The 25311-nt window shown below is 40.2% G+C and overlaps 1 protein-coding gene across 6 annotated transcripts in view; it reads right to left on the reverse strand.

Annotated features, from left to right (window-relative positions):
• Positions 1–24525, reverse strand: part of WDR33 (WD repeat domain 33) — a 117535-nt gene extending 93010 nt beyond the window's left edge. For 3 of the 6 annotated variants that reach the window (XM_065931978.1, XM_065931980.1, XM_065931979.1), the window contains exon 1: positions 24366–24521. The gene's annotated coding sequence lies outside the window, so the exon portion shown is untranslated. Of the gene's footprint in view, positions 1–7908; positions 8045–24365 lie in introns of all 6 variants that reach the window. The other 3 variants (XM_065931977.1, XM_065931975.1, XM_065931976.1) reach the window with 2 other exon arrangements.
• Positions 24526–25311: the final 786 nt, after the last annotated feature.

A 25311-nucleotide genomic window follows, 5' to 3' on the forward strand; every position in this document is an offset into this window, starting at 1 on the left:
AATCTGCCTGCCATGCAGGTTACCTGGGTTCAATCCTTGGGTCAGGGAACATCCCCAGGAGAAAGGAATGGCAACCCACTCTAGTATTCTTGCCTGGAAAATCTTGGCAAGGGATTTTCCCTAGCAGGGATCCCTAGTAGGCTACAGTCCAGGGGGTCGAAGGGAGTCGGACATAACTGAGTATAGCACAAGTTATCTTTAAACAAAAGGACATATAACCTAAGGCTATGTTTTGGTAGACTGATTGAACTAGTGTCACAAAGGCTCACAGGAATCGAAAGTTCCTAGGAACAATGGCTCAGTGTTTGTCACTTCAGTGTTGGTGGAAACTTTATAGAACATAGCTTTGATGAATCAGTTTAGTTCAATTCAGTCGCTCAGTCAAGTATGACACTTCGAAACCCCATGGACTGCAGGACTCCAAGACTTCCTGTCCATGACCAACTCCCAGAGTTTACGCAAACTCATGTCCATTGAGTCGGTGATGCCATCCAACCATCTCATCCTCTGTCGTCCTCTTCTCTTCCCACCTTCAATCTTTCTCAGCATCAGGGTCTTTTCGACTGAGTCAGTTCTTCACATCGGATGGCCAAAGTACTGGAGTTTCAGCTTCAGCCTCGGTCCTTCCAATGAATATTCAGGACTGATTTCCTTTAGGATGGACTGGTTGGATCTCCTTGCAGTCCAAGGGACTCTCAAGAGTCTTCTCCAACACCACAGTTCAAAAGCATCAATTCTTCGGTGCTCAGCTTTCTTTCAAGTCCAACTCTCACATCCATACATAACTACTGGAAAAACTAAAGCTTTGACTAGACAGACCTTCGTTGGCAAAGAAATGACTCTGCTTTTTAATATGCTGTCTAGGTTGGTCATAACTTTTCTTCCAAGGAGCAAGCATCTTTTAATTTCACGGCTGCAGTCACCATGTGCAGTGATTCTGGAGCCCAAGAAAATTAAGTCTGCTTTCCTATCTATTTGCCATGAAGTGATGGGACCAGATGCCATGATCTTAGTTTTACGAATGTTGAGTTTTAAGCCAACTTTTTCAATCTCCTCTTTCACTTTCACCAAGAGGCTCTTCAGATCTTCTTTGCTTTCAGCCATAAGGGAGGTGTAATCTGCATATCTGAGGTTATTGATATTTCTCCCGGCAATCCTGATTCCAGCTTGTGCTTCATCCAGCCCAGCATTTCCCATGATGCACTCTGCATATAAGTTAAATAAGCAGGGTGACAATATACAGCCTTGACGTACTCCTTTCCCAATTTGGAACCAGTTTGTTCTTCCATGTGCAGTTCTAACTGTTGCTTCTTGACCTGCATACAGATTTCTCAGGAGACAGGTCAGGTGGTCTGGTATTCCCATCTCTTAAAGAATTTTCCAGTTTGTGCGAGCCACACAGTCAAAGGCTTTGGTATAGTCAATGAAGCAGAAGTAGATGTTTTTCTGGAACTCTCTTGCTTTTTCAATGATCCAATGGATATTGGCAATTTGATCTCTGGTTATTCTGCCTTTTCTAAATCCAGCTTGAACATCTGGAAGTTCACGGTTCAGGGCGAAGCCTCACTTGGAAAATTCTGAGCATCACTTTGCTAGCGTGTGACATGACTGCAATTGTGCAATAATTTGACCTTTCTTTGGCATTGCCTTTCTTTGGGATTGGAATGAAAACTGACCCTTTCCAGTCCTGTGGCCACTGCCGAGTTTTCCAAATTTGCTGGCATATTGAGTGCAGCACTTTCACAGCATCATCTTTCAGGATTTGAAATAGCTCAGCTGGAATTCCATCCCCTCAACTAGCTTTGTTCGTAGTGATGCTTTCTAAGGCCCACTTGACTTCACATTCCAGGATGTCTGGCTCTAAGTGAGTGATCACACCATCGTGATTATCTGGGTCGTGAAGATCTTTTTTGTATAGTTCTTCTGTGTGTTCTTGCCACCTCTTCTTACTATCTTCTGCTTCTGTTAGGTCCATAGCATTTCTGTCTTTTATTGTGCTCATCTCTGCACGAAAAGTTCCCTTGGTATCTCTAATTTTCTGGAAGAGATCTCTAGTCTTTCCCATTCTATTGTTTTCCTCTATTTCTTTGCATTGATCACTGAGGAAGGCTTTCTTATTTCTCCATGCCATTCTCTGGAACTCTACATTCAAATGGGTATACCTTTCCTTGTCTCCTTTGCCTTTTGCTTCTCTTCTTTTCTCGGCTATTCGTAAGGCTTCCTCAGACAACCATTTTCCCTTCTTGCATTTTTTTTCTTGGGGATGGTCTTGATCACTGCCTCTGTACAACATCATTGAACCTCCATCCATCCTTCAGGCACTCTTGTTATCAGATCTAATCCCTTGAAGTTATTTGTCACCTCCACTGTATAATCATAATGGATTCAATTTAGGTCATACCTGAATAGTCTGGTGGTTTTCCCTACTTTCTTCAATTTACATCTGAATTTGGCAATAAGGAGTTCATGATCTGAGCCAAAGTCAGCTCCCAGTCTTGTTTTTGCTGACTCTATAGAGCTTCTCCATCTTTGACTGCAAAGAATATAATCAATCTGATTTCAGTGTTGACCAGCTGGTGATGTCCATATGTAGACTCTTCTCTTGTGTTAGAAAAAGGTGTTTGCTATGACCAGTGCATTCTCTTGGCAAAACTCTGTTAGCTTTTGCCCTCCTTCATTCTTTACTCCATGGCCAAATTTGCCTGTTACTCCAGGTATCTCTTGACTTCCTACTTTTGCATTCCAGTTCCCTATAATGAAAAGGACATCTTTTTTTGGTGTTAGTTCTAGAAGGCCTTGTAGGTCTTCATAGAACCATTTAACTTCAGCTTCTTCAGCATTACTGATTGGGGCATAGACTTGGATTACCATGATATTGAACAGTTTGCCTTGGAAGCAAACAGAGACCATTCTGTCGTTTTTGAGACTGCATCCAAGTACTGCATTTCAGACTCTTTTGTTGATTATGATGGCTACCCCATTTCTTCTAATGGATTCTTGCCCATAGTAGTAAATATAATGGTCATCTGAGTTAAATTCACCCATTTCACTCCATTTTAGTTCACGGATTCCTAAAACGTCAATGTTCACTCTTGCCATCTCCTGTTTGACCACCTTCAATTTGCCTTGATTCCTGGACCTAACATTCCAGGTTCCTATGCAATATTGTTCTTTACAGCAATATTGCTCTTTACAGGGCAGCACTGGAGCAACTGTGAGGAGATACCCCACCTCCAAGGGCAGAGAAGCCCCAGCAAGACGGTAGGAGGGGCAAAATCGCTTTTAAACTCAAATCCCATACCCATCAGAGATGCTCAGAGGGCTCAAACAAACCTTGTGTGCCCAGGCCCCAGAGACCCACAGAGACTGAGACAGAACTGTGTTCGAGTGTCTCCTGTGGAGTACGGGTCAGCAGTGGGCTGCTGCAGGGGCAGGGATTCTGGGTGCAGGAGACCTGAGTGTGGCATAAGCCCTCTTGAAGGAGGTTGCCATTAACCACACCACAGAGCCACCAGAACTTACACGGGACTGGGGAAACAGACTCCTGGAGAGCACAAACAGAACCCTGTGCACACCAGGACCCAGGAGAAAGGAGTAGTGACCCCACAAGAGACTGATCCAGACTTACCAGTGTTATGAATAACAAAAATTAACTGGAGTTGGCAGGACTTACTATTCACAAGTGGAAAAAAGAAGGCTGAATAAGACAAAGAATTCTCAAGGACATTCTCGTTATCTTTTTCTCTCCAAGAACTGAAGCTGGCCCCTCAGCAGTGAAAGCACAGAATCCTAATCACTGGATCACCAGGAAATTCTCATTTTTTATAAAACTCCTTCAACTATAGAACCCTTTCTTCAAGCTACATCTTAAAAGTAAGCTCAAGAAAGACTCCCCTGATAGTCCAGCGGTTAGCAATCTGCCTTCCAATGCAGGGGAAATGCAGGTTCAATTCCTAAGTGGGGAAATAAGATCTCACATGCTGCAGGGCAATTAAGCCCGAAAGTGTCACAACTAGAGTCCATGAGCCTCAATGAAAGATCCAATACGACAACTACTGAGCCAACGCACAGCAACTAGTGAAACCCACACACCCTGAAGCCTGTGCTCGGCAACAAGAGAATCCACCGCAATGAGAAGCATGCACACCATAACTAGAGTAGCCTCCACTCGCTACAACTAGAGAAAACCTGCACACAGCAATGAAGACCCAGCGCAGCCAAAAATAAACAAATGAAATTTTTTAAAAATATACAGCAAAGTTGTACCACTATCATGCTATTCCCAACCCCTCCACAGAACCCCTCAGCCTTGGGGGAGGGTACACTGTATTGTTAGCATGCAAAGAGCCACCCACTGGGGAAGACAGGCCTCTAGTTCAGGCTCTCCTGCCCTGAAGAAACATGTGACACTCTGGGTCTTTCTTCCCTTAATTTCTAAAACAAAGGAACAGGATTAAGAACCATTAATATCACCCAATAGTTAAAAATTTGTAAAGCAGAGAATGACTTACATCTTGTATCCGAAATGCAAGAAAACTTCTGCCATTTTTAAACCATGTTGCACCTGGCTGTGATTTCCAGGAGTACCTTTATATATTTATAAATTTCAGAGAACCATTCTATGATTTAACAGGGATTCACGTAACCAACTAAAAAATTCTCTCTTGCAACAAAGTTTCTCTGTTCAGTTCACAAGCATAATAGGCAACAAGAGTTGTCAATACCTCTGCTTATATATATTATAAAACTTTAGATAACCATTAAAATGCTTGAAATATTTTTTAAAATTACACATGATCTAATATTAAGTGGAAAAATCAGACTGTGGAACAATTACAATTATTTTAAAAGAACTGTACAACTTTTCCTCAAAAGCCAAAAGATGAGAAGGAACATATAACGAAGAAAATAGAGCATAGACTCATGGTAAAATTTTGTTGTCTTCTTTACACCTTGAGTTTTTCCAAGTTGTCCACAATGGACAAGGAGGTCTATATAAGAAGCTAGGAGGGGACCTTTTTTCCTTTCACTTTTGTTTTTCAATGCTATTCTGAAATCTCTAAGTCTGCCAAATACTCTCACAGCCTTTGCTGGTGTATTTCTATATCAGTGTTCTCAATTACTTTTGTAAGCTTATGCTTATTTATTCCACTTAAATTTATTCAGCAGTCTGCATTTCCAAAGTGTATTATGCCATAATCATGGAAAAGCAGACATTATACTGCTAAAAACTGTATGTCTGCCTATTTGAACTATAAATTCCTTTTAAGCAAGAACTGAACGCTTTTAATCTCTGTATTCCAGTGTCTTCCATACAGCCTGGCACACTAAAAATGGTAATAAATATTGGGCTGGCCAAGAAACTCAATTCAGTTTTTTCATATAAGCTGTCTTTAGGATCATTTAGTTGTCTTTAACTTCACTGAAAACAGTCTTAGACTGCATTGTGACAGCTGTCATACCAACGTGTATTTTAAAAAAATCAACACTGGTGAATTTTTGTGTAGCTATTTTAATATTGAAGATGAAAGAAAAAAGTAACATTTTAAATGTGCATTTAACAAATCAAAATTGGTGCATTTTTGTGTAGCTATTTTAAAACTGATGAAAGAAAAAAAGCAACACTTTTGGCATGTTATACTAGTAAAGTTAATTCTCCAAGCCAGGCTTCAGCAATATGTGAACCATGAATTTCCAGATAAGATGTTCAAGCTGGTTTTAGAAAAGGCGGAGGAACCAGAGATAAATTGCCAATATCTGCTGGATCATCAAAAAAGCAAGAGAGTTCCAGAAAAACATCTATTTCTGCTTTAGTGACTATGCCAAAGCCTTTGACTGTGTGGACCACAATAAACTGTGGAAAATTCTGAAAGAGATGGGAATACCAGACCACCTGACCTGCCTCCTGAGAAATCTGTATGCAGGTCAGGAAGCAACAGTTAGGACTACAGACTGTTTCTAGATAGGAAAAGGAGTACGTCAAAGCTGTATATTGTCACCCTGCTTATTTAACTTATATGCAGAGTACATCATGAAAACGCTGGGCTGGATGAAGCACAAGCTAGAATTAAGATTGCTGGGAGAAATATCAATAACCTCAGATATGCAGATGACACCACCCATATGGCAGAGAGTGAAGAGGAACTAAAAAGCCTCTTGATAAAAGTGAAAGAGGAGAGTGGAAAAAGTTGGCTTAAAGCTCAACATTCAGAAAACTAACATCATGGCATCTGGTCCCATCACTTCATGGCAAATAGATGGGGAAACAGTGGCTGACTTTATTTTTGGGGCCCCAAAAATCACTGCACATGGTGACTGCAGCCATGAAATTAAAAGATGCTTACTCCTTGGAAGGAAAGTTATGACCAACCCAGACAGCATATTAAAAAGCAGAGACATTACTTTGACAACAAAGGTCCATCTAGTCAAGGCTATGGTTTTTCCAGTAGTCATGTATGGATGTGAGAATTGGAGTAGGCTGAGTGCTGAAGAATTGATGCTTTTGAACTGTGGTATTGGGGAAGACTCTTGAGAGTCCCTTGGACTGCAAGGAGATCCAACCAGTCCATCCTAAAGGAGATCAGTCCTGAGTGTTCATTGGAAGGACTGGTGTTGAAGCTGAAAATCCAATACTTTGGCCACCTGATGCGAAGAGCTGACTCAGTTGAAAAGACCCTGATGCTGGGAAAGACTGAAAGCAGGAGGAGAAGAGGATGACAAAGGATAAGATGGTTGGATGGCATCCCTGACTCAATGGAGATGAGTCTGAGTAGACTCCAGGAGTTGGTGATGGACAAGGAGGCCTGGAGTGCTGTGGTCCACAGGGTCATGAAGAGTTGGACACAACTGAGCGACTAAACTGAACTGATGTTTTATTATCTCAAGAAAGGTAAAAACACAACTGAAACGAAAAAAAGATTTGTGCAGTGTATGGAGAAGTGTATGTGACTGATCCAACATGTCACAACTGGTTTACAAATTTCCATGCTGGAGATTTCTCCCCTGGGCAACGTTCCATGGTAAAGTAGACCAGCTGAAGTTCATAGTGATCCAATCAAGACATTAACTGAGAATAATCAACTTTGTACAACTCAGGAGAAAAGAGCCCGAAATTAGTCAACAGAAAACATATAATCTTCCATCTGGATAATACAAGGATTTCTTTGATGACCAGGCAAAACTGTTACAGCTTGACTGGGAAGTTCAGATTCATCCACTGTATTCACCAGATATTGCAACTTCAGATTTCCATTTATTTGTCTTTACAAAATTCTCATAATGGAAAAAATGTCAATTCCTGGAAGACTGTAAAAGGCACTTGGAACAGTTTCTTGCACAAAAAGATAAAAAGTTTGGGAAGATGGAATTACTAAGTTGCCTGAAAAATGGCAGAAGGTAGTGGAACAAAACTGTGAACACGTTGCTAAATAAAGTTCTTGGTGAAAATGAAAAATGTGTCTTTTATTTTTATTTAAATCCAAAGGGACTTTTTGGTCAACCCAATATATGTTAAAATATATGTTCACAGGAAATCATCACTGGAACACCTAGTAATAGTTGCTACAGACAGGCTCCACCAATGGATGCTAAAAATTTGAGAACAAAAACAGTATATTTACACAGTTTCAAAGTATTTCTTCCAAGATATTTATTAACTACAAAAAACATATTATACAGTGGAGAAGTCCAGCAAACACAGCAAGTATTTGCTCATAAAACAGACCACAGGTGATGAGCTAAGAGAATATTTATCAAATTAAAAGGGCCTATTTGCAACAGTCTAATTTAAAATAACAGAATGTGTAGCATAAACAAAATAAACATTTTTGAGGTGACAGGATAACCCTTGAGATGTACAAAGATAAAGTCCACTCTCCAGAACAACTTAATAGACACAATGTAACAGACCTGTAAACTGTCCATGGAGAGACATGCCTTCTGTATTAAGACTCTTGGACAGAGAAAGCAAATGAAGGCTTCAACCAATCAATCAGGTTGGCAGGGCATAGATGCTTGATCTGCAAATGTGATACTTCTGTTAAATCTTGAAGAAAAAAAAAAGGTATATGTATGAGAAAGAAAAAAGCAAAAGGACTGCTTTTTAAACAAGTCCTACTAGTTAAACTAGTTAACCAAGTCCAACGAGACAACCAAATGGCTGTCTGCTGGGGAAAAAACATTTCTGGGGAAAAAAACAGTTACTAAAAGCTGTTTGAATGGACCAGATATTACATAGTATTAGGAAATTATGGCTGATTTTCCTAGATATGTTACTGCATGCTGACACTGCTTGCTGAAGCATCATTTGTCATGATATCCACAATTACTCTCAAACGGTTAAAAGGTATGAATGTATTATATAGAGATAGAGTGCTACTGGTTGCATTACATTCCCTCAAAATTCATATGGTGAAGTCTTAACCACCACCACCGCCGCCACACCTACCCCCCTATATCACTGCAGATATCATTAGTTAAGATGGAATCATACACGAGCAGAATGGGTCAATAATTCAACATGATTAGTGTTTTTATAAGAAGGGGAAATTTAGAACACATGCTGGCACAGGCCAAGGAATTACCAGAAACCAGGTAGGAAAGTACTGGAACAGATCTGTCCCTAGCACCTTCAGAGGGACCATAGCCCTGCTGAACCATCATCTCAGACACCAAACCTCCACAACTGGAAGACAGCAAATGTCTGTTTGTTTAAGTCTGTGGTTCAGAAGAGGCAAAGAAGCACATCAAGGTTATACATTGTCACCCTGCTTATTTAACTTATACACAGAGTACATCATGTGAAATGCTAGGCTAGAATCAAGACTGCCAGGAGAAATATCAACAATCTAAGCTATGCAGATGACACCAACCTTATGACAGAAAGTGAAGAGGAAATAAAGAGCCTCATAATGAAGGTGAAAGAGCATAGTGAAAAAAAACTGGCTTAAAACTCAACATTAAAAAAACTAAAATCATGGCATTCAGTCTCATCACTTCATAGAAAATAGATGGGGAAAAAATGGATTTTATCTTATTGGGCTCCAAAAATCACTGGACAGTGACTGCAGCCCTGAAATTAAAAGATGCTTGCTCCTTGCAAGAAAAGCTACAACAAACCTACACAGAGTATTAAAAAGCTGAGACATCACTTTGCCAACAAAGGTCCACAGAGTCAAAGCTATCGTTTTTCCAGCAGTTATATACGGATGTGCGAGTTGGACCATAAAGAAGGCTGAGCACCAAAGAATTGATGCTTTTGAACTATGGTGCTGGAGAAGGCGCTTCAGAGTTCCTTGAACAGCAAGGAGATCAAATCAGTCAATCCTAAAGGAAACCAACCCAGAATATTCATTGGAAGAACTGATGCTGAAGCTCCAATACTTTGGCCACTTGATGTTAAGAGCTAACTCACTGGAAAAGATCCCTGATGTTGGGAAAGACTGAGGGCAGGAGGAGAAAGGGGAAACAAAGGATGACATGGTTGGATGGCATTATCAACTCAATGGACAAGAGTCTGAGCAACTCCGAGGATAGTAAAGGACAAGGAAGTCTGGCATGCTGCAGTCCATGGGGTCGCAAAGGTCAGACATGACTTAGCGACTGAACAGACTTTAGTGACTGAACTTACATTTTGATGTATCAGCCCTAACAAGAAAATACAGAAAATCCTAATGTTGAATTTAAGAGGCAAATGTATGGTGTTAACTTCTTTCTTCAATTTCTCTGGATATCTAAAATGTTTAACACCATAGGGTAAAGCCTTAGAATTTTGTGACTATTCTGTTCTATAGTAACCATTCATTTAACAGGCACTAATGATACTATCTATTCAAATAAGGAGCTTTGTTTATCAACATCCAAAAAGTAACTTGCAGGGATTTTGACTGGGATCATATTGAATCTATAAATTAAGCTGAGGAGAACTGACCACTTCACAATATTGAATCATCCTAATGTACTATGTCACTTCAGTCGTGTCTGACTCTTTGCAACCCCATGGACCTTAGCCCACCAGGCTCCTCTGTCCATGGGGTTCTTCAGGCAAGAATACTGGAGTGGGATGCCATCTCCTTCTCCTATTCATGAATTAAACATTGTGCTGTGAGACAGAATGCCATGGGAAGAAACAGAGGGGGAGCACAAATGTGAAACAAAGATTCAGATGAACTAACATATATGGTGATTTACAAAAAGGATACACCAAGGGGAGAAAGGGAGTGAGGTAATTCCAAGCAGAGGAAACAGCAAGTAAAGAGAGAACTACAGAGGTTTTGCTTTTTTGTTTTGAAATATAACTGACATAAAACACTGCATTAGTTTTAGGTGTACTCGATTTTAAGCAGTTTTGTTTGTTTTTTAATGGTTCAAAGACAGGGTACTGAGGAGAGGGAGAAGTTGAGGAAGAAGCTGGAAACCTAAGTTCACATAGTGGAGCTAGATTCTGAAATGTTCATTATGCCAACCTAGACACAAGAGTTTATATGCATCGATCAAATAAAGCAGGAAGCTTTACCTGGGTCCTATGGATACATAAATGGGCATCAGTTCTAGTTCAGTCACTCAGTTGTATCTGACTGTTTGTGACCCCATGGACTGCAGCACGCCAGGTCCCCCTGTCCATCACCAACTCCTAGAGTTTACCCAAACTCATGTCTGTTGAGTTGGTGATGCCATCCAACCATCTCATCCTCTGTCATCCCCTTCTCCTCCCACCTTCAATCTTTCCCAGCATCAGGGTCTTTTCAAATGAGTCAGCTCTTCATATCACGTGGCCAAAGTATTGGAGTTTCAGCTTCAACATCAGTCCTTCCAATGAACACTCAGGACTGATCTCCTTTAGGATGGACTGGCTGGATCTTCTTGCAGTCCAAGGGACTCTCAAGAGTCTTCTCCAACACCACAGTTCAAAAGCATCAATTCTTCAGGGCTTAGTTTTCTTCATAGACCAACTCTCATGTCCATACATGACTACTGGAAAAAACATAGCCTTGATTAGATGGACCTTTCTGGTAAAGTAATGTCTCTGCTTTTTAATATGCTGTCTAGGTTGGTCATAACTTTCCTTCCAAGGAGTGCACGTCTTTTAGTTTCCTGGCTGCAGTCACCATCTGCAGTGATTTTAGATCCCAAAAAAATAAAGTCTGCCACTGATTTCCCATCTATTTGCCATGAAGTGATGGGACCAGATGCCATGATCTTAGTTTTCTGAATGTTGAGCTTTAAGCCAACTTTTTCACTCTCCTCTTTCACTTTCATCAACAGGCTCTTTAGTTGTCTTCACTTTCTGCCATAAGGGTGGTATCATACACACTGCTGTATTTAAAATGGATAACCAACAAAAAAGGCACACACACACACATCTGCAGTAAATACACGTGCTATTGTATAGCACATGGTGCTCAGTCACTTCAATCATGTCCAACTCTTTGTGACCCCCATGGACTCGCCAGGCTCCTCTGTCCATGGGATTCTCCAGGCAAGAATACTGGAATGGGGTGCCATTTCCTTCTCTGCTCAATCTTATGTGTCATCCTGGATGGGAGGGCGGTTTGGGGGAGAATGGATACATGTGTATGTATGGCTGAGTCACTTCACTGTTCACCTGAAACTATCACACATTGTTAATCAGCTATGATGACACCACCCTTATGGCGGAGAGTGAAGAAGAACTAAGGAGCCTCTTGATGAAAGTGAAAGAGTGAAAAAGTTGGCTTAAAAAAAAAAAAAGTTGGCTTAAAGCTCAACATTCAGAAAACTAAGGTCATGGCATCCGATCCTATCACTTCATGGCAAATAGATGGGGAAACAGTGGCAGACTTTATTTTTAGGAGCTCTAAAATCACTGCAGATGATGACCACAGCCATGAAACTAAAAGATGCTTACTCCTTGGAAGGAAAGTTATGACGAACCTAGACAGCATATTAAAAAGCAGAGACATTACTTTGTCAACAGAGGTCCAACTAGTGAAGGCTATGTTTTTTCCAGTAGTCATGTATGGATGTGAGAGTTGGACTATAAAGAAAGCTGAGCACCGAAGAATTGATGCTTTTGAACTGTGGTGTTGGAGAAGACTCTTGAGAGTCCCTTGGACTGCAAGGAGATCCAGCCAGTCCATCCTAAAGGAGATCAGTCCTGAGTGTTCATTGGAAGGACTGATGTTGAAGCTGAAACTCCAATACTTTGGCCACGTGATATGAAGAGCTGACTCATTTGAAAAGACCCTGAGGCTGGGAAAGATTGAAGGTGGGAGGAGAAGGGGATGACAGAGGATGAGATGGTTGGATGGCATCACCGACTCAACAGACATAGTTTGTGTAGACTCCAGAAGTTGGTGATGGACAGGGAGGCCTGGCGTGCTGCAGTCCATGGGGTCGCAAAGGGTCGGACACAACTGAGCGACTGAACTGGAACTGAACCCCAACACAAAATGTTTTTGGTGTTAAAAAAAATTAAATTTAAGAAAAAAAGGATTTCAATGACCCTCCCACCTCATAATTACAGGTAAAATTCTAATATGGGTATTCACTTTTTTTCTAGGAAGAAATATGTAACTTTTATCAGATTCCTATGGGGTCCACAAAGTATAGAAAGCACTACTGTAGACAATAATAAATCATCCCAGGAACATATGTCACATAAAAATTATCAAAAAGGGACAAATTAGTGATTTTAAATTCCCCTTGTTACTCATGCTGAAAATGACTCATTATTTACTGGGAAGTAATATCATTCAAGAAAGCAGAAACTATGATAATAGAAGTGATAGTCTGGTGTGAGAAAAACAACCATATCCACACACTGACAGTACACTTTCTTTAACCAAGCACTTCCATTCCATGAATTTATCCCTACATATGCTCACACATGCACAAACACATATCCATAAGGTTATTCAATGGAGCACTGGGTTAAACAACAAAAGACTGGAAACTACCCATGTCTATGAATTAGAGAACTAGTTAACACGAAATACCCATACAATACACATTAAGCAACTATTATAAAGAAGGTAGTTCTATTTAGAATCTCCAAGATGTATTGCTAAGTGAAAAACAGTACAAAGCAGTGCACAGACTACTACCATGGATGTGAGAAGCAACAAAAAAGGCACACACACACACATCTGCAGTAAACACACGTGCTACGTGCTGCGCTTAGTCCCTCAGTCAGCTCTGACTCTGACCCACGGACTGTAGCCTGCCAGGATCCTCTGTCCAGGGGGATTCTCCAGGCAAGAAAGCTGGAGTGCGTTGCCATGCCCTCCTCCAGGGGATCTTCCCAACCCAGGGATCAAAACCCAGGTCTCCCACACTGCAGGCGGAGTCCCTACCACCTGAGCCACCAGGGAAGCCCGTGAATACTAAAATGGATGGCCTATTCCTTCTCCAGGGGATCTTCCCGACCTAGAATCGAACCAGGGTCTTCTGCATTGCAGGCAGTTTTTTTACCAGCTGAGCTACCAGGGAAGCCCCACATTTTCTATATATATAACACAAATTATCACAGGAAAAATTCGCAACAAACTGGTAACTATAGTTACTGGATAGATGAAAGAGGCTTGGAGGACAACCACAAGGAAGAGATAGGTCACTGTATATCCTCTTATACTCTTCACTTTTTTTGGTAATGAGGCTAGTGGTAAAGGACCCACCTGCCAATGCAGGAGACGTAAGAGATATGGGTTCGATCCCTGCGTTGGGAAGATCCCCTGGAGAAGGACATGGCAACCCACTCCAGTATTCTTGCCTGGAGAACCCCACAGACAAAGGAGCCTGGCAGGCTACAGGTTCACCAAGAATCTGACACGACTGAAGTTACTTAGCACGCATGCAGTATAAAAGTATGAATGAACAAATGCCTAAAGATAAAATAACTTATAAAAGAAATTACTAAGTAGGGTTATGAACATATGCAATGAACTGGAAATGAACATTCTGGGCACAAAATTGTTGTAAAAAACACAGCTGCAAATGAGCATTGTGGGTAGAAAATGTGGGTGGTAAAAAGAAAAACTATAATTTGAGAACACGACACACATGAGGGAGGAACCTAGCTACTCATTTGAGATGTGGCATGTTTGGATAAAAATATCTACCAAGAGGGAATTTCTCCAGTGGTCCAGTGGTTAGGACTCTACATTTCTCTTGCAGAGGCCTCAGGTTCAATCCCTGGTCAGGAAACTAAGATCCCACAAGCCTCACAGCATGCAGAGGCCTCAGGTTCAATCCCTGGTCAGGAAACTAAGATCCCACAAACCTCACAGCATGACCAAATTAATTTCTAAAATATCTGCCAAAAAATATTCTGTCAAATACTAGATTTAAAAGCTGAAATCATTGTTACTAAAATAGAAGTACAACAAAGTCCCAGGTGGTAATCAATTTTGAACAAAGCTACATATAACAACCTCAAGACCACAGAATAATATGATCACTTACTTCCTGACGGAAGATCTTCCTATTTTAGACTTTTCTGGCTATGTAAACTTATAATTTTAGCTCTCTCACGAAGACAGTGAACAAAAAAGCTCTCTAAAGTTACACTGAAATGTTGATGGGTTTTGGGGGTTTTTTTTAAGGTGGAGAAAAGAATACTACACAGGTATTCAAGTGACCTGTATTCTTCCACTGTGTGACTTCGAACAAAGTTAATCTCTTTAATCCTGCTTCTTTAAGAGTCTAGATCTTATGATCTCTAAAGTTAAATAATTCTAAAATTTCAAGATTATACAGAGAGCAGGTAAGAATTTTCCAGTTTCTTTTCAACTCAGTTTTAAATTTAGCTTAACAACTAAACTGAATGTAAAAACATTTAACAAAATACACAATCATTACCAAAGGCAGAATCCTAAACAGATGGTCCTGAATATTTCAAATTTGTCAACAGCAAGATAAAGTGAAAAGCTTAAGGTTTTGAGTGCCTCCTGATTTTGGCAGTGATTCCGCTTCTGCTTTTATTACCCACATTGGCCTACAAGCCTAACTAGTTCCTCAGTCATTGGGGCATTTGTGGTGTTTTTACCCTATGACACATACTGTCTTAGTTTGGTCTTTCCCTTCAAACAAATCAGTCTGAATTTCAAAAATACACTGGTTATTAAGAATATAATTACTGAGTTAAAAAGTAAAGTTTAAAAAAATTTCACCAATGAAACATGTCCTTTATTTTTTATGTGAATCTCTCCTTTATAAAGGTTCAGTATAGTTACATAAAATTGCTTTTATTACAGCTAAAACTAAAGCTTATTAATTTCTTACCACAAAGGAAAACTCATCAGAGCTTTCTAAACAGTCAAATTCATTTTCTTAGGCATACTCATGGACAACAATCTACATTTTTCGTTGGGAAAATCAATTGCTTAACCAATTACTAGCTGCACTAAATGCAGCAAATATATATTTTTGTGACTCAGGTTAGGTGAAGCCTTTATAAGATACAACACCAGAAGCACAATCAACCTAAGAAAAAATGGACAAACTGGACACCATCAAAATTACAACGTTTTTGTGCTTCAATAAAACCATCTTTAAAGTGAAAAGACAGGGCTTCCTTGGTGGCTGACTGGTAAAGAATTTGCCTGCCAATGCAGGAGACACGGGTTTGATCCCTGATTCAGAGGGATCACACATGCGACAGAGCAACTAACCTCATGTACCACAACTACTGAGCCTGTGCTCGAGAGCCTGGGAGCAGCAACTACTGAGCCCATGTACCACAACTACTGAGACCCGTGCACTCTAGAGCCTGCGCTGCACAACAAAAGAAGCCACCACAATGAGAAGCCTGAGCACAGCAACCACAGGAGCCTCTCCCCCCCCCCACCAGCTTCCTGCAACTAGAGAAAGCCCTCTCAGAAAGGAAGACTCAGACAGCCAAAAATAAATAGAAGTATTAAAAGAAAAAAAAGAAAATGAAAAGACAATCCACATAATTAGAAAAAAATTCTGCAGATCATGTAACTGATAAGGGACTGGCATTTAGAATATATACAGAACTCTCACAGCTCAATATTAAAAAGACAACCAATATTTTAAGTGGACAATAGCTGCTTCTCTAAAGATACACAAATGGTTAATAACGACATGAAAAGACGCTAAGCATCATTAGGAAAATGCAAATCAAAACACAAAAGGAAAACACTTCATACAGGGTTGGTGAGAATGTGGAGAAATTGGAACCCTCATATACTGTTGGTAGGAATGAATATAAAATAGTTCAGCCTCTTAGGAAACCAGGTCAGAATTTCCCTAAATTCTAAGAATATAATTACATAATACCCAGCAATTCTAACTCTAGGTACATTCCCAAGAGAACCAAAAGCATTATATCCACACAAAAACTTGTACACAAATGTTCATAGCAGTATTATTTGCTATAATCAAGAAGTGAAAACAACCAAACACTTTATTTACTAGGTCACCTCTTTATTATAAAAAACAGAAATCAGAAAAAGCCAGGTAGAAGATATGCACAAGGTAATGAATGGAGGAAGGGTCTCAGAGTTCTCAGAGCCCAGCAGTTTTCTTGAGAATATTCATGTGGTCACCAGTCCGGAAGCTCTCCAAACCATGAGCCATGTTCTTTCAGAGTATTTATGAAGGCTTCCTAACCTGGGCATGTTTGACTAAATAACTGGCAATTAATTCAACCTCCAACCCCCCTCCCCTCCTAGAGGGTGGAACTAGAAAGCTCTAATCCTCTTAACATGTTTGGTTTCCCTTCACCCTTAGTTTCTTTCCAAAAGTCACCTCATTTAACATAAACTCGATTTAAGGGGTTTTAAGTGATTTAAGGGGTTTGTTGGGCTTCCCTGGTGGCTCAGAGGTTAAAGCGCCTGCCTGCAATGCGGGAGACCTAGGTTCGATCCCTGGGTCGGGAAGATTCCCTGGAGAAGGAAATGGCAACCCACTCCAGTATTCTTGCCTGGAGAATCCCATGGACAGATAGCCTGGTGGGTTACAGTCCATGGGGTCTCAAAGAGTCGGACACGACTGAATGACTTCACTTTCTTTCACTTTCAAGGGGTTTGTCATGAATATCAAAACACCTTTATCACTCGAATCACTTAGAAAATTCCAAAAGTTTTAGGAGTTCTATGCCAGAAACCTGACAAAGACAAAATACATGCTTCTTACTATAAATCACATGGGGGATGGGGGAGTATTGAATTGATATAGCATGATTTCTTGGATATATTGTTAGGAAAAAATAAGGGTCCCACACACACAAATGAGAATATATTAACCTTAAGAACTTTTGTGCAGTTAAGGACACAATCAACAGAGTGAAAAGGCAACCTACAGAATGGAAGAAAACATCTGCAAATCCAATAGGGGTTAATATTCAGAATAAATGAAGAACTCTTACAACTCAACAACAAAAATCAAATTACCCAAGTTTCCCTGGTGGTTCAGTGGTAAAGAATCTGCCTGTCAATGCAGAAGACAGAAGTTCCCTGAAGATCCCTGGTCTAGGAAGATCCTGTTGCCATAGAGCAACTAAGCCCCTATCCCACAACTATTGAGCCTGTGCTCCAGAGCCCGGGAATCACAACTACTGAGCCCTTGCACTGCCACGACTAAAGCCCACAACTCCTAGACGACTCAGCAACAAGAGCAGCCATAGCAATGACTAGCCCATGCCCTACAACTAGAAAGCAGCGCCCAAAGGCCACAACTAGAGAAAAGACCCACTACAGCCAATAAATAAATGAAATTATTTTTTAAAAAAACAAGTTTTTTATAGTATACCTCTTTTGTAAGAAAAAGAAAATAAGGATGCAGACATAAACATACCATACTTTGGTTGAGTGAGAAAGGAATAGACAGCTCAGAAACAGAAGCAAGATTTACAAACTCTTTCAATATTGTATCAAGTTTTAAGCCATGTAAATATTTACTATACTAAAAAGTAAAGAAAAAAACGCACCCAATCATGAACAAAAAGCAAAAAGTCTAACTTAATAGTCAAAACTAATCAAATTGCTCAAATAAACAAAAAGTGTCATTTCAAGTAACTTTTGAACACAGTTCTTTTTTTTGGTGGCTGTGCAGGGTCTTCCCTCCTGCAGGCAGGCTTTCTTTAGCTGCAGTGATGGGGTAGTGGTGAGCTACTCTCTAGCCGTGGCGCGCAGGCCTCTCATTGCAGTGGCTTCTCTTGTTGCAGAGCACGGGCTCTAGAGCACACGGACTTAGTTGCCCACAGCATGTGGGATCTTTCCAGCCCAGGGGTTGAGCCAGTGTCCCCAGTACTGGCAGAAGGATTCTTAACCACTGGACTACCAGGGAAGTCCTCTAACTGTTCATTTTTAGTGGAATACAGTCTAAGGAAAAAGGACAGAAAAGAAATCAACTGCACTCAGTTGAACCTACTTTCCTTGTAACAAATCCCAATAACAATGTTCACTTTAAACTGAAATTTAAAATACTAACATAAACAGTTTTTGAAAACATGTTTTCTAGCTCTGTCCAATGAAGGGAGCCCAGAACACAGACACTCTAGTAACAGTGTATATATTACCAATCACCCAAATCTTAAAATTTATGAATATCATTTTCTATCAAAAGAAAATAAGACTTTTTGGAGAAACAGAAAACCATAAAATACAAAACAGGAAAACACACGTCTTTACGTGGGTTATTTTGTTTTGCTAAAAAAACAAGAAAAAAGCTCTCAAAGATTAATTAAGTTCAGCCAAAAGGGAATTCCTTCTGAAGAGGGAATTCCCTGGTGAAAACAGAGCCTCCACTGCAGGGGGCATGGGTTCTACCCCTGATCCAGGAATAAGTCATGTGGCATGACAAAAAAAAAAAACAAAAAACCCATGGGGTGGGGGTGGGGATACAAGAACCAGCTTAAAGACGGACTCAAACTAGCCAAGTCTGCAACAACTTAAGCATGGAAAACAGTAACAACTACAACTGACTAACACATCAAAAAAAAAAAAACAGTAATACTCCAAAAATCAGGAGAAAACAAAACTAGTAGACTAGACTTAAAGAAAAGTTAGTCATTAAAGGAAGAAAGGCCATAGAAACAACTGACCAATCAAAGACTAAAGAGGACTTCCCTGGTGGCTCAGTGGAAAAGAAATCTGCCTGTCAATGCAAGAGACACAGGTTTGGTTTTTTTTTTTCCCATTTATTTTTATTAGTTGGTTTTGATCCCTGATCTGGGAAGATCCCACTAGCCTCAGAGCAACTAAGTCTGTGTGCCACAACTATCGAGCCTGTGCTCAAGAGCCCAGGAGCCGCAACTAGAAAAAAGCTCACTCAGCAACGAAGACCCAGCACAGTCAAAAATGAATAAATTTTTTTAAGTTTAAAAAAATCATAAAGACTAAAGAAATATGACAATTAAATACAACGTTCAATTCTAGACTGGAACCTAAATTACAGAGGAAAAAACTCTGTAAGGGATGTTATTGAGACAACTGGAGAAATTGCAATATGAAATCTGAATATCAGATATCGTACCTACATTAAGTCCATCAGTTCAGTTCAGTCACTCAGTCATATCCGACTCTTCACGACCTCATGGACTGCAGAACACCAGGCTTCCCTGTCCATCCCCAATTCCCAGAGCTTGCTCAAAACTCAAGTCTGTAGAATCTGTTAATATTCTGGGTATTAAAGAGAATGGTATTCTTAAGGGAAAGATGCATGGTAGCTATCAAGAACTCGAGATGTTTCAGGAAAAAAACACACAGAACAGGGGGAATTCCCTGCCAGTCAGCTGAAACTACTGAGCCCAAGGGCTGCAACTATCGAAGCCCGCATGCCTAGAGCCTGTGCTGTGCAAGAAGAAAAGGCACCGCAATGAGAAGCCTGTGCAGACAACTAGAAAGTAGCCCCTGCTTGCCACAACTAGAGAAAGTCCATGCACAGCAACAAAGACCCACATCATCAAAAATCATAAATAAATAAAATTTTAAAAACTATAAAGGAGGGGGAAGCACTTTTTTTTTAACAGAAAACAGCCAAGAAATAACAGAGCCGTGAGGAGAATTTTTGTAGAAAGTTCACTTATTCAATTTTTATAACTCCAAATTAAATGACTAGGCCAACAATTATCAACCATTAGGTGACGGGAAAATGTACCTTTTCAATGAAGAAATTCAATAGACACCACACTAAACAAGTAAATTTAGCATTGCAAACAGTGGGGCAAACATCTGGAAATCCTCACCACCTTATTAATAGATCACTAGAAACAGGAGAACCAGAATTCTGTCTTTCCTGATGCAATGCAATGTAAATTACATATTACCATCTATGAAGTATTTGTGCCAAAAATACTGACCCAAATTTAATTAAATCTCTCTAGATCTTTCAATTTATAGGAAATTTAAAAATAGAGAAACAAGTTAAATGACATTTTAAGCATTCAGTTAGAAAATCCCAAATACAGCATATTCTTTAGAAGTCCATGCCAGAGACAACGTTAACTGAAAGTGAAAGTGAAGTCGCTCAGTTTCTGTAGCCCGCCAGGCTCCTCTGTCCATGGGATTCTCCAGGCAAGAATACTGGAGTGGGCTGCCATTTCCTTCTCCAGGGGATCTTCCCAACCCAGGGTTTAAGTTAACTGACTAAAGCATAATAAAGGGAATTGTTTTTATATAGTTTCAACTGGAGGCTAGTTTACAATAAAAATATATAAAGTGTAGAAAAACGGCATTAGTTTAAAGAGGTATTTAGGGAACAAATAGAATGATATCAGCATTTAATTTCAACTGGTTGTTGAGGGGAGAGGTATGCTGAGAGTTAAAGCAAAATGGTCAAAATGTTAGTAACAGATAAATCTAAATGAAAGGCAACAGGTGTTCACTGCATTCTTCTTTCAGCTTTTCTGGATGTTTGCAATTTATTCTAACACACAAAGAAAAAAAGTTACCAGAATATCCTACACACAAATAAAGGGAAATTGCTCCTTAACCGAATCTTACTAGTGGGGAAAGTAAAATGAGCAGGTGGCTATATAACAAAGTCAGCCTTAAAGCACAGCTGTGCATCTGTCAACCCACCCAAGGACCCGCTCGAAAGGTAAGGCATAGTGTCAGGTGCTAGAGTAACAGAAGGCAGTCACACAGACCTTAGGTTACCAGAGGCACAGTTGAAAATAAACAAATATTCACTGAAGACCTCACTAATGGGACAAGATGTAGCTGGACTTTGAGAAATGGACAGGGTATGCAGTATGAAAGGAGGGGGATGGGCAAACACGTCACCAGCAAGGGCAAAGGAGCAGAAATAAACCCAGTCTGTGTGAAGTACAGATCTCAGGAGAGTCATGATGAGGATTTTTGTAGAAAAACCATTCACTCAATTTTTATAATGCTTTAGGCTTTATGAGCACAAAAAAAATATAAGGCACTGTAGCATCTGCCTTCTAAGAGCTGACAAAGTAGTGGAGAAGTTATGCTCCAATCAAAATACATTAAATAGGACTTCTCTGGTGGTCCAGTGGTTGGGAATCCGCCTGCCAATTCAGGGGACCCGGGTTCCATCCCTGATCCCAGAAGATGCTACACGCCATGAGACAACTGAGCCCTGTGCCACAGCTGAAGCCTGCGCAGCCTAGAGCCCACTGCTTTGCAAACCACAGCTAGAGAAAACCCACATGCCCAGAGCAGCCAAAAATAACTGGATAGTTAAACTTAAAAAATACATTAAGAAGAGGTATACAGAAAACTCTTTAATTAAACACAGGGAAGGGAGTACTTACTTTACCAGAGGAATGAGATTGATCCAATCTTTGTTTCCAACAAAGACATTTGAGTTAATTTTTAAAAAGTAAAAATGGGGAAGGTAGAAATGGACAAAATGGATGAAGGGGATCAAAATATACAAATTTCCAATTCTAAAGTAAGTTAAACATAGCAACTACAGTTAACACTATATTGCATATTGAAATTTTCTAAGTGAGTAGATCTTAAAAGTTCTCATAACAAAAAGAATTATAACTGTATGGTGATGGACTTATTGTGGTGATCATTCTGCAATATATACTAACAGTGAAGCATTACTGTACACATGTACACCTGAAACTAACAACTCAATTAAAAAAAAAAAAAAAAAGACTTCATCAAATTCAAGTCACAAAAGAAAAATGCCAAAATTTACTGAATGCTTACTATGTACTTTTTTTACCTTGGAGATAAGTACTATAACTAACATTTTTAAACTGAAGTTCAGCATGTAAGTGACCAAATGTAAAAAAGCTAGGTAGTGGAGAGACTAACCAGTAGACAGACCTTCAAACCTACGTCTATCTACTAATAAAACCTATAGCCTTTCCAATAAATACTACCTAGATCTTAGAAAATAACAAGCACTCAAATTATGATTATAAGGTACAAAACAAACATTATAAAGTCAGTCACTACTAAAAAATACTAAAATGTTCTAAGGCCAGAAAAGATGAGAGTAAAAATACTTTCCAATACAATGCATATAAATCAGAGAAATTTTCACTAATCTAAAAGAGAAAAACAATCTCTTAAAAGCAGAAGTTACAACACAAATAAAACCCTGGAATAATGTTTGGCAGAAAACTAGGACAATTGGAATCTTAAAAAACAAATCTGGAATGCTTAAAAAACTGGTGAGCTGGACAACTAAATATACTCTGATAATGAAGATTTCTAATCTGCGGGCTCTAATTAATACTACTTTAATGTAAAAGTCCCATTTTCTGCTAAGCAACCTCAAAAGGATAACATAAATACATTCTTAGGTGCAAAGCTTTCACTAGTATCTTTGCCAATATATTTGTGACAGTTATAAAACTTTACGTTGCCTTACTTTCTTATTCTGAAATATGAAATAGTTTCAGCAACAATTAACATTTTTCCCTAAGTAGTGTGAAAAGTATACAGAACTTGTTACTTAGCATACAGGAGCTCTGAATAAGCACCTTAAATGGTTACTAAAAGTGTAATTAAAGCCTTAGGTCAGGGTAAAATTGATGGCAATACCTGCGTTTTAATATTTTTCACCAACCAAAGAATGCAAGTTAAGCCATCAACTTCAGAGATAAGGATTTATCTTTTTCCTAAAGCACTGTGATTTAAGGCCAACTTTCTACTAAAATTCCTCCTCCAAATACCAAAAGTTAAAAATTTTTTCTCTAAACTTCAAGAAAAAGGCCAAATACAGAACGTAAGGCCTCAACATAAATACAACATAAGGTCTCAACATAAATACAGTATTTTGTCTTCTTCTAGGCAAGGAAACCAATTAAAAAGTGCAAAAGTACTTTATAGTAGAAAGAGAGGTCAAATGCAATTAAGATTAGCGAGAAAAAATGCCAGCGGGGAACAATGAACACGTTTCTGTTTAACTAAAAGTTTTTGTTTGAACTAAATAGGTCTACCTCTGCATCACATTCACAGGCAAAAATACTGCGTACACTATACTTAAAAGTCCACTCAGGCTTCGTAAGAGGTACTCCTCACAAACTTTTTGTTCATATTCTAGTCTTCCAAAGTTCCCGTAACACTCAACATAATATCATCTGAGTAAAAATACTTCAAATCATTCATGACAGGTTTTCCAGAAATAATCCATGTTTTTCTGATTTGATTTAAACAGGTCCAATTACCGAATTCCCTATCGACCCGCCTCCTCCATTCTCCGGAAGAACCACCAATTACAAGGGTTTACATGGACATATCAACAATTTTTTACATTTTCTTCAAAAAAAAAAAAAAAAAAAAAAAGCCTTCTCTAATCCTAAGTACCTAACTGCCAGAACTCAAAACCAGAAATATGCAGGGAGTTACTAACGGCCACTTGCAGAGAGCACGATCTAAACCAAACAAAACAGTAATAAAGCTATTCCAAAGGAGCAGGAGCAGAGGTTTTTTGCCTACTTAGCTGTAGACTTATACCTGTTAAAATTACAGACTTCAAGTCACGATAAAAACGAGGCTAAACCTTCGCCGTTTTACAGGTTTCTATTAACTAACTTCCCATGACCTCTTCAACCAACCACTCAAACCATTCAACTCTCGGCCCAACCCCTTCCACTCCCGCCCCCAATTTCAGTTTTAAGGCGCTTCACTCCTCCAAACTTCAGTGTTCTCCGCGGCCTACCGTACCTACGTCTTCGCGTCGCCACAGGTCCCAACTCAGGGCCTTTACCTTGCCATGTCCGCCATTCCCGGTATGCCTCAAGCTGCTAGCCCCCTCCCGTAAGGCCCAAACCCGCCTCAAAGAGCCCTCGGGAGGTCGATCCTCCCAACTCTTCCAACTCGTCCACAGGCACCCCTGAGGTCCCCAAAGCACGCAACGGCCGAGCATGAAAATGGCGGAGTGCGGCCGCCTGCGGCAGGTGAGCGGTCCCAAGCCGCCGCCGCACTCACCCTCAGGCGCTGATCAGAGGTCCTAATGACTGGCGAGCGATATGTTCGTCTTCACAGTCAGGAATGTCTCTCCCGTCGTACCCCCCCTCCTCCCCTCTCAATCCCACTCCTCCAAAAGAGCAGCCGCCATCTTCCCCTATGAGCCACCAAGCGCACGTCCGTGTGTCATCACGCACCGGCGTACGCCTCTACGTCACGCGCGCCCGGGCCGAAGGACTCCGTAGGGTAACTCTGCGCATGTGTTTAGCTGAGAGGCGGGGCCTGACCGGAACTTCACGCGGCCTCTCGGAGCGACTTCTTTGTTACGGATGAGAAGAGGTCCTCACTCCTTGGAGAGAAGGGATCAGGGGAGGTGGTTCCGCCTTACTTTTTTCACCCTGTGAGGTAACCCTGGTGCTGTTAGAAATACCCCTTTTTGGAAAATTTAAGTGAGAAATTTGTTCGTGGGCTGTACTGCAGTTGCTAGTATGTTTATTCACCCGTGAAATTAGGGGTTCTGACTGACAATATCTTGAGAATGTGAAGAAACGCACCGAGCTGAGTCAAGCACACCTTGACTTGTTTGTGCATTCCTAGTGTCTCTTAAGTATCTCCTTTCTAAATGAGAGTGGATTCTGAGTTATAAAACTTGAGCCCTAGGGTACAACCAGTTTAGAAAGGGGTTTCCGCAGTGTCTATTAAAGTTAAGCATACACTCACCGTAAAACAACAGTTCCCCTGCAAAAGAACTGAGTGCACGTGTCCACCAAAGGTTTACATGAGAATGTTCATAGCAGCTTTATTTGTAACAGGGCTTTCCCGGTGATTCAGACAGTAGAGAATCCGCCTGCATGCAGGAGACCTGAATTCAATCCCTGGGTCTGGAAGATCCCCTGGAGAAGGGATTGGCTACTTGTCCCAGTAGTCTTCCCTGGAGATTTCTTTGGACAGAGGAACCTGTGTACCA

The sequence above is a fragment of the Muntiacus reevesi genome, chromosome 3 (assembly GCF_963930625.1).
Source record: "Muntiacus reevesi chromosome 3, mMunRee1.1, whole genome shotgun sequence".
Classification (NCBI taxonomy): Eukaryota; Metazoa; Chordata; class Mammalia; order Artiodactyla; family Cervidae; genus Muntiacus; species Muntiacus reevesi.